We start from the raw sequence: 13329 nt of genomic DNA on the forward strand, positions 1-13329 counted from the left end.
AACAAAAAACTGTAGAGCAGCCTAGAAAGGAGTTAAAATATGCCACACCCCCCTCTTTTTTTTTTACAGGCCTCCTTTTGAGTGAGAAGAAAATCCTTAAAGAAAACCATTTTCTGAAAACATGATTCTCTCAAATCCCCTATAACAGAGTTTTTACAGTTAAGAGAAACCAAAGTGAACGTGTCTTTTTTTTTTTTAAAGACTGATCACTGGATTGCAGTACTCCAGTGCTAAGATCTCATTAAGGACACAGACTTTATGATAACCAAAAAGCACATTGTGCATGTAAAGGGCTCCCTTACAGGCATACAGAGCCAAGAGATTAAAGCTTACCTCCCAAGAAAGTATCAGACACCACACTGACTTCAAGTAGCTGCATTTCTAGCCATGAACTTCTTCCCCACAATTGAACAGGGCTTCCTTGTGCTGATTAATCCTTCCTTCAGGAGTGCTCATAAAGCCCACCACAGGTTTTTGTGAGCAGTTTCACCACCAGCCCCCCAAGGTTATGCTATTCACACTATCAAAAGTAAAAGTTGAAAATAATTCCACAATGGACAAGAATCTCTTGCATTTTGAAACAGTACCTGCAAGATCATTCTTACCTAACTAGTAGATCTCAACAATGCAGTAATCAAAAAAATCCAAGAATTTATTTCATAAAAATTAGAACTACAACTTAAAGCAAGCAAAATTTTGTCTAAAAAGAAAGCACAGAACTTGTGAGCTTGCAGGGGAGAGAGCAGCTCCCCATTGCCAAAATACAAAATTTCTGTTTATATTATTAACATCAACATACACAAAAAGAAATGTAAATCATAACATAAATACTAGTATTTTCCACTAAAAGGCTTAAGGAGACTTCTTAACAGTTTAAGACAACTAAAAGCAGAACCCCAGAGGACAAATTTTTAGAACAAAACTCAAAGCCAGCATCAAAAAAGTGGAGGAGCAAGGCAAGAACTGTGTTTGGAAAGTTTTAAGTACACCATGATTCTAAAGGGAATAATCTATCAAACCACAGGAGGTGACTAGAACTGCCATCATCAGTGCTAACACAAAGGAATGTAGATTGGGGGGAGGCTACAGAGGAAGGGGGAGAAAGCACAGAGAAGGGAATAGAAGGAACTAAAAAAGGGAGACCCAGTAATGGCTACCAGACTCTCAAGGAATTCCTAAAGGAAAGAATAAATCCTTCAAGGTTTTGTTTTAAATAAAGCAATCCATGCAATAAATTGCAGTCTTCTCAGTACAGTCAGGCTTTCAGTTTATCTGCCCACCATATTTTCATAAATATATTTTTACACCTCTACTAAACTTCCAAAGCTTAACACAATGGCTGCAAAGATAAATATTTCTTCTCTCAGCCTCCTCATTCTTCTGAATCATAGCACCCTGCAGAAAAGCAGCTTTTTGAAAGAAAGCAGGGAAGTTTAGCCATCCTGAATTTAAAATATCCCTTTAGAATTATTTAACCAACTTTAATTCCCCAGCTAAAAGGACAATAACTATGGGTTAAGCACTGGCAGGTAAAGGCCGCTAGAGGACTGCCAGATTTCCACAGGAACATCCCAAAAGGGTATCAGCTCATTAGGGGGCTGATCTTGCAGATCACTATTTTGAGTTTGTGTCTAATAGGAAGCATTGACTTCCACATATGATCAAGTGTAGCATCTTGCTACTGATGCAAAAAAAAAAAATAAGACCTCATTAAAAACAGCAGACATGATAATATGAAGAGTATTTCAAGGAAATTCAAAATGAGTGAGTAGTGAACCCATTTTCTAGTTCAGAGTTCCACCAGCTTATGTACAGCTACTTAAAATGTATGTTTTAGTCTCCTGCCTCTGAGTGCAATTCTTCCAGGCATTTTTGGAAGCTCAGTAACTGAAAGTATACAAGCTCTTCAGGCTTAAACAAGTACACTGCACCTCAAATAAAACCAGATCAAGTAACATGCTTCACCAGGAAAGTTTCTGCTATTCAGCAAACATTGTGCTTCACATTTCATAAGCTCGACTAGAAGCAAGCAGGCCATTCACAATTAAAACACACCCAGGAACGTCTCAGCTTGCCACAAGAGATACAAACTTACTGGTTCTTGCCAAAAAAGGCAAATTTTCTGACAAAAATATTTGTTATCAGTCAGGCAAAGGAACGGGAGGCAATGCAATAGTAAAGGCTCTAAGAGCTGCTCTCGGGAGCTAATTTTAATGTAGGCACAGTGAACCAGAAAATGGATTTGACCAGCTGGCTCAACTCATTCCCAGGCAGAGGACTTGGCACTCATCATGAAAGCCAGGGACAGAATCCCCCAGTTCCTCTGAACCCTACAACCCCAAAGCTGAGGTGCTGCTCCATAGCTTCTCAATGCTGGGATGGGGATGCCCTTCCCTAAAGGGGAAAACGCCTCAACTTCTCTATCCCAACCCCAGTTCAGATCCCTGAACACCAACCCTGAGAAGCCTCCACAGCGGGTGCCTGCTCTATCTCCAAGGACCTGAAGCGACCTCCTGAAATAGCACCCAGAATTTCAAACACACATTTCTATCCAGCCTTCCAGCAGGCCAGAAGACATTTAATAAGCCAAATAACCGGAACAAAGCCACGTTATTGCCTAGAGAAAAGCAGGGCTAACACAAAGAGCCTATTCACTCGCCCACTGAGTCCAACTGGTCCTTACACTTCAGGGCCATAAACTAGAAACCAACTTCCCGATTACTGAGGGGAGGTGAAGAAAGAAAATAACCACTATTTCCACCCAGAAATCACTATGGAAGGCAGCTATTGTGAAGAAACAGGCACGTCCACAGAGGTTAACTCCATCCCTGAGCCAGATAGGGGGGAATCGCCTCAAAAATCGCCGGGGTACGTGCCTACAGACATGTGTTTCCTGGGCAGCGGCACAAAGGAATGTCCGAGCCCCGCCGGGCCGGGCACCTTCCCTTCCCCGCACGGCCGGGCCAGGCCAGGGCCCTGGGAGACACGGCAGCGCCGCGCAGCCGGCCCGGCTCCCGCTCCAGCAGCGACTATTAAAGATAATAACTCAATTTTTGGGGGTTGCGGGTTTCCTGCCTCCCGGCGGCGCGGCCGCCTCCAGCTCCCAGCGGCGCACGGCAGCAGCACCGGCGGTGCGGGGGGAGCGCGGCCCGGGCCGAGCGCGGACAGTAAAAACAAAACGCACAATAGTGACACCGCTTTACCTATCTGTCCACGTAACCGGAGGGATGAGCAGGCTGCAGCCCTGCGGCAGCAGGAGGTGCCGCTGCGGGGAAGCGCAGCCTCGGGGTGACACCCCCGCCCCGCAGGGTCCCCCGGGCCGCGCTCGCTGCCCCGCCCGCCCGGAGCTGCGCGGTGCGCACGGCCTCCTGGGCTCCGCAAAGGGCTCCGAGGACGGCCGGGCCGCTTCCCCTCTGCCCCGCACTGCCTGCGGGCCGACAGCGGGGCTGCTGCCTCTCCGGCTGCTGCCTGCAGGGCTGTTATTACCGTCCGGCTATTGCCTACACGGCTGTCACCTGTTACTCGCTCGACTGTTGCTACCTGCCGGCCGCGCTCGTTACCCCCCCCGCCCCATGCCCCCCCCCCGCACAGCAGCCGCCGGTACCTGCGCGGCCGTGCCGCCTCCCCCGCGCGTATGGACCGGGCTGCTGAATGGCAACCGAACAAAACACCGCCGGCCACGCCCCCTCCACCGCCCGCCCGTTCCCATTGGCCGCGCCGCACGCCCGGCGAACCCTGACCCACTCTGCCATTGGCCAGCGGCTCGGTCTGGCCCCGCCTACAAAGGGGCGGGGGGCGGGCGCTGCCCCGGTCGCGGCAGGGACGCGCAGCTGTGGTGGCGGGGGGGGTGGTGAGTGCGCGCTGGACTACAGCCCCCAGGAGGCCTTGCGGCGGCGGGCGGCCGTCATTGGCTGGACAGTGCGCGTGCGGAGGGGAGAGGGGCGCGCGGAGCAGAAGACGCGCTTCGCGCGCGGGGTGATGACGTCATCGAGTGCCCGGATGGAGCCGCAAGGGGGTTGCGTACCCTCCTTCTCCTACTATTTTTTCCTCGTTTTCCTTCTCGTCTTCTTCTTCTTCCTCCTCCTCCTCTTCTCCCTCCTTCTCTTCCTTTTCCTTCTGGCTCTTGGCACCCTTTCTGCCTATGCTCATTTTGCTCTTGGCCCATTTGTGGATTCTGGTGAATGGGAAATTTTAGTTCATCTGCTTCCACGATCCTTGTCCGTATCCTTGGCAGGGATTTGGCTCCATCCTTGTAATCAGTTTTTTGTTCGCAGAATTCCCCATTAAAAACAAGTAAACCCCTGAAGCTTTTGATCGTTAAATCCTATCCAAACTTAGAATTAATGGTTTATTTTTTTTATTTATTTTTTTTTTCAATAAGAATGAAGTCGTGGTGATGTGCTCACAAGCAGGCCGAGGCGCGGCAGGGCGCCCCCAGAGCCCCCCGGGCCGAGGCGCTCCCGCTGCTCCCGTTCGCTCCGCTGGAGCCGGCGATCCCGGCGCTGTGTCCGTGTGCCTACACTGCCCTCTGCTTGCCCGCTCCCTGCTTCCACTCACACCGAGGAGCCGGGAGCTCCTCATCGCCCCCGAAATGCGGCGCAGAGCCGCCCAACGTCTGCTGCTCGCCCCACAAGAGTCCTTCCTATGGGAGCTTCTCAGGGGCGGCTCTGAGTCAGCCCGAGCGTGGAAGTGGGATGTGTTTGGACAACAATTACACCGTGCACTTGTCAGGGCAGAGGCTGCTTTATGTGGGTGCATAATCCTTAACGTCATGAGAAACCAAACCCTGATTTACTGCTGCCCACAGACCTAACATTACTGCGCTGCAGGTATTTCTTATTCACGGTAACTGTTATCAAGCTCTTCTGGTCCCTGTGACAACCATCTGTTGTCTCAGCCTTCTGCACCCTGTTCTCTGTTTGCACATGGAGTGGTATTTCACTTACCTTTCCTTCGACCCACGAGTTTTTCAGCTGAATTTACCTTATTTCCCTGTGAGGTATCGCTGAATTACAGGACAATGCTGCAAGAGTTAACATCGCAATGCAGAGTCCAAACCAAAATTGTATTCCTGGGAAATGCTTACTTTGGCTAGCTTATTTTCAAATTTGAACCTTAAGAGACCAATAAATTAAACCAAATTTTATTTTAAACAACATTACCAGGTTTTACTGCTGGTCTTCATCACTGTCCTCCCATCTTTTGCACTCTGTACAACCCCACAGTATTTTTTTTCACATACTTTTCCAAGATTCCTTCCCCTGATTATACAATTAATATTTAAATCAGTGTTCTAGTTTTCTGTAAGATCAACACATACCTCTCTTCAGAAAGATCTTGCAAGCGATTACAGGTACACTGAAGAAAGTACACAACTTTCTCCCATTGCTCAGTCCTGGCTCTTGAAATGCTTTGTGATTGTGCTCATTTTGCTCCTGACCTTATTGTGGATTCTGGTGCATGGGAAATTTTAGTTCATCTGCTTCCATGATCCTTGGCAGGGATTTGGCTCCATCCTGTAATCAGTTTTTGTTTGCAGAATTCCCCATTGAAAACAAGTTATCCCTAAAGTATTTAGTTGCTAAATCCTTATCCAAATTCAGAATTAACAATTTTTTGTTTGTTTTTTTTTTTTTTAATGAAGTCATTATATAATTTGTCTTTCACAACCATTATAAGTATTCCACTGGAGTAGAGCAGCTCAGGTGTGAGATTTTGACGTAAAACTTGTTTGTCTTTACCTATGACTTCAACCATTTCCATAGTTTGCAAGCATTTGTGTTTCCATGATACTTTCCTCCAGACTCTCATACTATTTCTGATTCAAGCAGGGTAAAAACAGAGGGAACTTAGTGTATCTGAAACTGAAGTTTCTTGGTTGCAACTGTTCAGTCACAGCCGTGGCTGCAGCGTTGGGGGAGGCACATGAAAGAGGCACAGCTGCACTTCCCCAGCAGCCAGTGCTGCTCCTCTCAGCTTCCACAGGCTGGGCATTTCCATCTAGGGCAAAACTTTGCAGGAATTAAACTATCTTATGCATTAGATAAATCCCTGAACTTCTTTCTCTTCTTCTGTAATTCTCCCCAGTAATTTCTCCCCTGATTTATAACTTTCTATTCTCCTCTCCAACTTTATGTGGTTTTTTCCCCCAGTGACTCTATACTGGCTTCCTTTGGGATGGAACTGCTTTTACTTCTGTGTAGTCCAAAACCACTTGGGAAGATGAGCCTTTAATTAGAGATGTTACTGAGGTGGCACCTCCTATGATCCCAAAAGCTTATCAGATGGGGAAACCACATACAATGGTCAACAAAAACTATAGGACGGGGTGGGAGAGAGGAGTGAGTGATCATGTCTGAGACAGGGCAGGTGGTAGCTCTAATCAATCTCACTCAGTATTCAACCAGAGTCTTCTTTCGTTTTATACCCGAGAGTAAAGCCCTGGCAGGGATCCAGTTTATAATTCAAATCTTGGTAAACAAAGACCTAAATTTCCCTCATGACAAGGTTCGATAGTAATTGTCTAGCACTTTAAATATCTAATTACAAACATGCTACCACATGGTAAAGTGGTCCGTGTCTGTTCACTCAACTGTGTGTCTTCAGGAAGGGCCATCTGTTTCCAACAAAACAGTGAGACACGAATGTAAGCAGGTTTCTAAATTAAAAAGAAAAAAAAATCGTAGAGGGGAAGAAAACAAGCTAAAGAGAGACAAAGCTGTCTTTGCAAGCTGAAATAGGTGCAATTAGAATGAACCTCAGGAGACTTTTCACATAGGGAACCCGTGGATGGCATGGCTTCTCTAAGATGTCCTTCTGAGCATTATTTTATGCACCTGAACTGCTGCATTAAGAATATTGAAGTCTTCACTACCAGATGAGTTTGGTCCATCTTGACCTCCATGTTCCCTAAAGAAATAGCAGCTCCTCTAACCTCCTGTCTCCACATCCAGGTGATGGATCCAGATATTCAAGGGAATGTTTTCCTCTCCTTAGAGCATGGCAGATAGACATGAGTGATACTCTGGCGTTGCCTCTTGGGCAAAAACAACAGACAGACCTGAACACTACGAGGTGTGTGTCACAACTAAGCCTATCTAGGCAAATTACCACCTAAGATTAGGAAGGGAAGCAGAGGAGACTGTGCAACTCAGTTCTTTTTTTATTATTTTCATACTGTTTGTAGACAAGGAGCCCAGCAGCTATTTGATGTAAGGTCGTGAAGTGCAGAAGTAGTTCAGACACTATGTAACGTGCACAACTGCTCATAAAGGTCAGCTGAGCATTTCCAACACTATTTCAAATTGATTGCAAAGTGTTTTGCTGTGGACACTGATTAGGTCAACATTAGTACCCCAAAACTTAGTGTATTTACTGCATACAGTGTTCTTTTAACAGTGAATTACAGAAACAAGACGAGCAGGTTGGGATTGCAGGTCTCAGTTGGGATAGCAAGTCTCAGGTAAATTTACCCCAAATCATGCTACTTCACTTTTTGTAGCAACCACTGTTGGCCATTCAGCTGCTTCCCCATAAAATACATATAGTGGCAGAGGAGCCTCTGTTTTAAAAGACACATTTATGAAGGCCTGTCAGAAAGAGTCCAGATCCAAAAAAATCCTTCACTGATCCTGTTTCCCTCAGGGTCACTTTGCACTCCCCCTGAGGATCAAGAGGGCAATGTGGATTCCATCTCCCAGCCCAGGGAATCCCCACACAGGGAGTGAAGAAAGACACTGGACTGACTCTGGAGTCTGGCACAGAGCAGGTACAGGAGACACTGCTTGGGGATTGAGTTCACTGTGATGTTCTTCCTGTTTTGAGGGGATGTTTGAGCATGGCTGAGCCCATCCAAGCTGCTTGTCACACTTCTCTCTTCTCTCTGTAGAGTGGTTTCATAGCTTCTGGGCACAAGAGGAAGTTCTGCCACTGATTATATGTATCAGTTGGTGGGTTTAATGTAGACTGCTCAAATAGATGAAGTTATTGTGTAAGGTACTTTTCCTTACTCACATTCACAAGCTTGCTGTAAATGAGATGAAGCAATAAGAATGCTAAATAAATAAGCTCGAATTGAGAAGCAGAGCAGTGTTCAGCATCAAAATCTGAAACAAGCAAAGGGCTGACATCCAGGGATATTAGAGTCAAGGGTCTCTCACATACCACTACGAGCTGGCTAGATATTATGTTCCTTGTTAACTCTTAAAAGGATTTTGAAAATATTGAGTTAATTATGACCAGATCAGTTTTCATTTGATTTCATGGAAGGGTGGCTCCGTCCCGTGCCCCCTGCACACAGCTGACTTCCTACACCTAGCCTTTCACCTCCATTACCTGTTATTCTAGATACACACTTGCCTGTTTCTTCTTACATTGAGCCAACTGGCCAGGATATACTTCCTTTTTCAGAGTATGAATTAACCACTGGATTTCAAAAAGGGCCAGTCAAGCTCCACATGCTGAGCCAATACAGCATTGTTCAGCTTCTCACTGCAGTCCCTGAGCAACAGCCCCACTCCTGAGAACTCTAAACGATTTAGAGTTCAGCCAAAGCATCTTCTGCTTACTCAAGTTTCTAGTCCTTCCCACATACATTTCCAAGTGCCTTGTTCTTTTTGCTGGATGCAGCACTTCCTTCCTAGACTTTCCAACACTTGTCTGCTTTTCCAAATGGCTTGTTCATTTCTTGACTGAGCTTTTCCCCCAGTTTGTTTCTCCTTGAAAAAGCCAGGGGCAGCACAGGTGCATCAGGTATGTGCATCCTGCTGCTGGAGTTCTCAGGTTTGCAGTTTTTCTGCCAGGATAGGGCTTGCAGGGCTCCTGCAAACTCCTCTACTGGTTTCCAATACAAGGCATAGGGAAGGCATATAACTAACAAATAAATTTGATTAATAAGCCCTGTTACTTAAAGCCCACTCTGCACAACACATCACAGTTATTATGGTTCACCATCCTTAATATAGAATTTCTGTATGAGCCATTTCATCAGCTTCTTATTTTTTATGAGTTGAGGTTGGGGCTTTTTTGTTTGGTTTGGGCTGTTTTTGGTTGGTTTTGCTTTGTATTGGGGTTTGGGTTTTTTGGTTGTTGTTTTTTGATTGTTTGTTTGGGGTTTTTTTGTTCTTTTTTGTTTTTTTGGGGGGGATGTGTGGGGTTTTTTTGTTGTGCAGTTTTTTTGTTTGTTTTGTTTAATTTTGGTTTTTGTTTGTTTTGTTTCGTTTTGGTTTTTATTTCAAAGAGATGGTGGTTAGCACTGTTCTGGTACTTTTCTACCAGAGCTTATCCAGGAATCTGAAAGAACAATTAGCAAATTAATTTTCCTGTGGAAACACATTGGATAAATATTTTGTTAGTGTTAGAATTGTTTATACCTGCATAGATATTATTTTCTGTTATTCTGCCTCAAACTTGACTGTGAAGTGGTCAATGTGCAGTGGGCAGTGTCACAGTGTCAGGCCTTAATATCTCTTACCATCTCTTAGGAAACAAAGATCTTTCAAATGTGTAACTTCACTGAAGAACAAAGTGATTGCAAGCCAATAATATCTGTATGTCACTTCATTTCATTCCTAAATTGACTGTGGTTAGATAAAGCAGGGACTATTTTAATCCTCAAATCAAAACAGGAATATAGGGATGAATTTTCCTTGTGTTTCAGCCAAGCAGAGTGACATGTACCCAAGATTTTAACCATGAATTCTTCACATAGATTTGTGCATACTAATTGTGAGGAATATTCAAGTATTGTAGAGTTTTCTCTTACATCTTATATTTCTGGATAATTTTCCATGCAGAAAGCAGTTCAAACACCATGTTTTTTCATGCTCCCAGACCTGCCTGCTCTGCTCCAGCTGAAATCACAGCCTGTCAGAAAACCTGTCCCTGACACATAAGTGAGAGCTCGAGCCCACTGTGACTCAAACAGAACTTTTCTTTTTCTCTCGGTTTTCTCCTCAACAAGCACAATCCCATCCAGACCCCCTCACTGCTGCTGCAGTGGCTGTCTAGCCATGTCCTTTAGCCACACAAGCCTCCTCCTCCTCCTAACTCTGGTGGCTCTGTTTTTTGTGCTCTATTTTAGTTGTATCAGCCACAAAGTCCCCATCTTTTCATTCAAAGCCCTTCACAGCCCCTTGTGCCTCTGTGTACCTTTCACTAAAGCAAAGGCTGTTCTGCCTCTCGAGTCCCCCAGACACTCTGAACTGCACCACTGTGACCTCTGCTTACCTCAGGCCTTTACATTTAACAAAGGTGCTCATATATTAAGCCCAAAGGTTTCAATTAAACTAAAGCATTTTCATTCTCAGGAGAGTAACCTGTTTCACAAGCAGAAAACAAGAGTGATCACCATGGCCTGAGGCTTTTTTATGATGACCTGAATGATTCAGGGGGTCAGCCAGGCCACTGGCTGTAGAGGAAAGGGATAAAAAAAAAAAGACAAATGAATCTTCATGTCCCTTCTTCCCTGACTGGGAGGGAAATGTCTTCCTGACCCCCAATCAACCCTGTCCGAAGGAGCAAGAGCCATCCATCAGTCCTATAGAAAAAGGGGTTTCCTCATCACCTCCAAGCACTCATATAAACTGTTCTGTGTTTTGGGCTATGAGACATCCAGGATGTTTCTGAAGAAGGGAGGAGATAATATTGGAACTAGTAGATTTTAAAATCTGTTTTAATTAAACTTGGTGTCTTTTGAATGTATTTCAAGGCCGACTAAGATTCAAGTCCTGGCTGAAACTTATTCTGCACTTGGGTGGGAGAAAGCCTCACAAATTTGTTTTTTTTCCTGTGTTCTCTGTTTTCTGAGACCACAGGAGCTGATTAAGAGGCCTTGTCTTCAGCAGAAATACTTGTAGGTTGTTTTCTATTCAGTTGGGTACTTCCATGAATTTTGTGCAATCTCCAAAAGGTCTGTAAACCTCGACCAAATTCTGTTGAAGTTGCCCAACTGGTTTTAAATCTGTTACATCGTGTACAGATATGCACAGACAGGCACAGATGACACGCAACAGTGGCTGGGTGTTATCACAGAAGCACAGAATGGCTTGGGTTGGAAAGGACCTTTAAAGGCCATCTAGTTCAACCCCCCTGCAATGATCAGGGGCATCTTCAACTTGGTCAGGTTGCTCAGAGCTCCAACCTACCTGGCCTTTAATGTGTCCAGGGAAGGGGCATCCCTCTCTGGGTAGCCCTTCTTCAGCAGCCTCATAATAAAAAATTTCTTCCTTACATATATAGTATAAATCTATTCTTTTTTCTTCCCTCATCTCTGATACTGTTGGTTAAAGCCAGAAAATGTAATTATAGCTGTTATTTGAATAGCAAACAGGAGTTGTTACAAATCCAGCAAAGGCTGCCCACAAAGACTTACACCCAGAAAGGAGGAACTGAGCAGGAAGAGTGTGAAACAGGTACTGGGCTCAGAAAGCAGCAGTGAAACCCTCCAGCTCCAAACCTGTGACCCACAGGGCAAGGCTCCATGGTTTCCTCTTGAAGCTAATGAAGCATCTCATGGCTTCATTTAAATCAAAGGCAAGTGCAGTGCATTGCTGTGTGAACAGCAATAATTATTTAAAATCACAAGAAAATGTCTGATTTCAAACTGCAATAGATCACCACAATGAGGACCACCAGTATTATAATAAAGATCAGCCATGGTACCGCTGCCTTATTTTTAAACTACAAAAAGACATCTCTTGGTTTCTGTGGACCTCTTGGCAAGGATTATATGCTTATTCTGTGTTGGTGCACTGCCCAGCACAACAGGGACCTGGACCATCACAAGAGTTCCTAGGTACTTTAGGTAGATAAATAATAATGGTAATCTGCAAACAGGAAATTGTTTTGAGGGTTCAGGGCAGTGGAGTGTTTTCTGTGAAGCAAAGAATATAACTTGTCCTACCAGAAAAATCGCTTTAAATACTCTACACACACATCTGTGGATCCCAAATGCAGGGAGGCACTATTAACAGCTAAAATAATTCCTCTCTCCCCACCCCAAGAGCTGTCATCAAATTTGTGTTTTGAGGAAGAAGTGTAATCTTCGAGTGTATTTTTTCTGTTTCAGTTCTTTTTAATGTTCTAAAGACAGCGTGTACTTATTTAAAATAAACATCTCAAACTTTGTCATTAAAATAGCTGTTCTGATTTTTTTACACTTTTAAACTAATTATGTGTATCTGTATGCTGAGGCCTTCTGTGAAAAAAATTAAAGGCAAGGTTCATGAGAGCAATGTATTTTTTTTCCTGGTTACCAACCTTGTACAAATTAAAAGCACATTAGCCACTTTGAAAATAAATCCAACTGCAGTTCAACCTCTTTGGAGTTTTAGTTTGAAGATAGCAGTGGCATTCCACTGACTAAGCCACTTGAGTGAATTTCCTGATTTTGCTTAGTTGCTTAATTTCCTGTTGGGCTCACATTTTGCCTAATTCAAGACAAAAAGACCCCTATAAATGGGATAAATGATTGAAATTGCAGAGCTGGACATAGTAATTTGATTGCAGTTCAGCATGTGCCTCTCTGAACAGAGGTAGAATTTCTGAGACATGCATATAAGTAACTCTAAAAATGTCCTTAATTCAGCATTTTCTCCCCTTATTGAATTACCCATCTATGTATCTGAATATCTGTTATCAAAGGTCTTCTCCTTGTGTCCAAGGTTTAATGTGTGTCCATGACAAGTTTCCCCCTGTTATGACATCACTCTTGAGGCTCTAAAACAGGACAAAATGTAAAACAATAGGAAGTGCTGTGGTCTGTTCTTCATAAAAGCTCTCTAGCAGTAATTAGGAAAACATTTAAAGCAGATCTTCTCTGCCTTATTTTTGCAGTGATAGGCTTTTACTTTTAAATACTCAGGATTGTGAATGGGACTAAATAATGCCTTAGCCATAGCTTATAAATCATGGCTATATAATACATAGAATTTAACTCTCTATCCTGATGGTTCCACACACCTTTCCTTTATGTATTGCCTACCATGCTGTACAAAATTACTGAGTTATAAATACTTCAAGTAAAACTGTTGGCTTTTTTCCTTGCTTCCTTCCTCAGTGAAGAGAACTGCCAGTGTGGGTTTATGCATTGGTTAGGTCAGAGGAAGACTTTATGAATTTAAAAATGCACTTTGCAGCTTTCTTCAATGCCATCAGCCTGGTCTAAACCAGATCTTTTCTGGGAAGGCTTTCCAGGCAGCTCTCCCTGAAAACACAGTTTTTCCACAGCACTAACTGTGGTCCAGGAGCTCCCAGCATGTCACCTGTGTGGGGCTGGAAGCTTCATGGATTTGAACCCTGTGTCAACTGAGGCTAAACTAAAATAATTCC

General features: G+C 44.2%; 1 protein-coding gene across 1 annotated transcript in view; it reads right to left on the reverse strand.

Annotated features, from left to right (window-relative positions):
* FAM53A (family with sequence similarity 53 member A) overlaps positions 1-3643 on the reverse strand; it is a 69409-nt gene extending 65766 nt beyond the window's left edge. Inside the window, exon 1 of the mRNA XM_062493318.1 lies at positions 3605-3643. The gene's annotated coding sequence lies outside the window, so the exon portion shown is untranslated. The remainder of the gene's footprint in view (positions 1-3604) is intronic.
* Between the last annotated feature and the right edge of the window lie 9686 nt (positions 3644-13329).

The sequence above is a fragment of the Cinclus cinclus genome, chromosome 5 (genome assembly GCF_963662255.1).
Source record: "Cinclus cinclus chromosome 5, bCinCin1.1, whole genome shotgun sequence".
Lineage (NCBI taxonomy): Eukaryota > Metazoa > Chordata > Aves > Passeriformes > Cinclidae > Cinclus > Cinclus cinclus.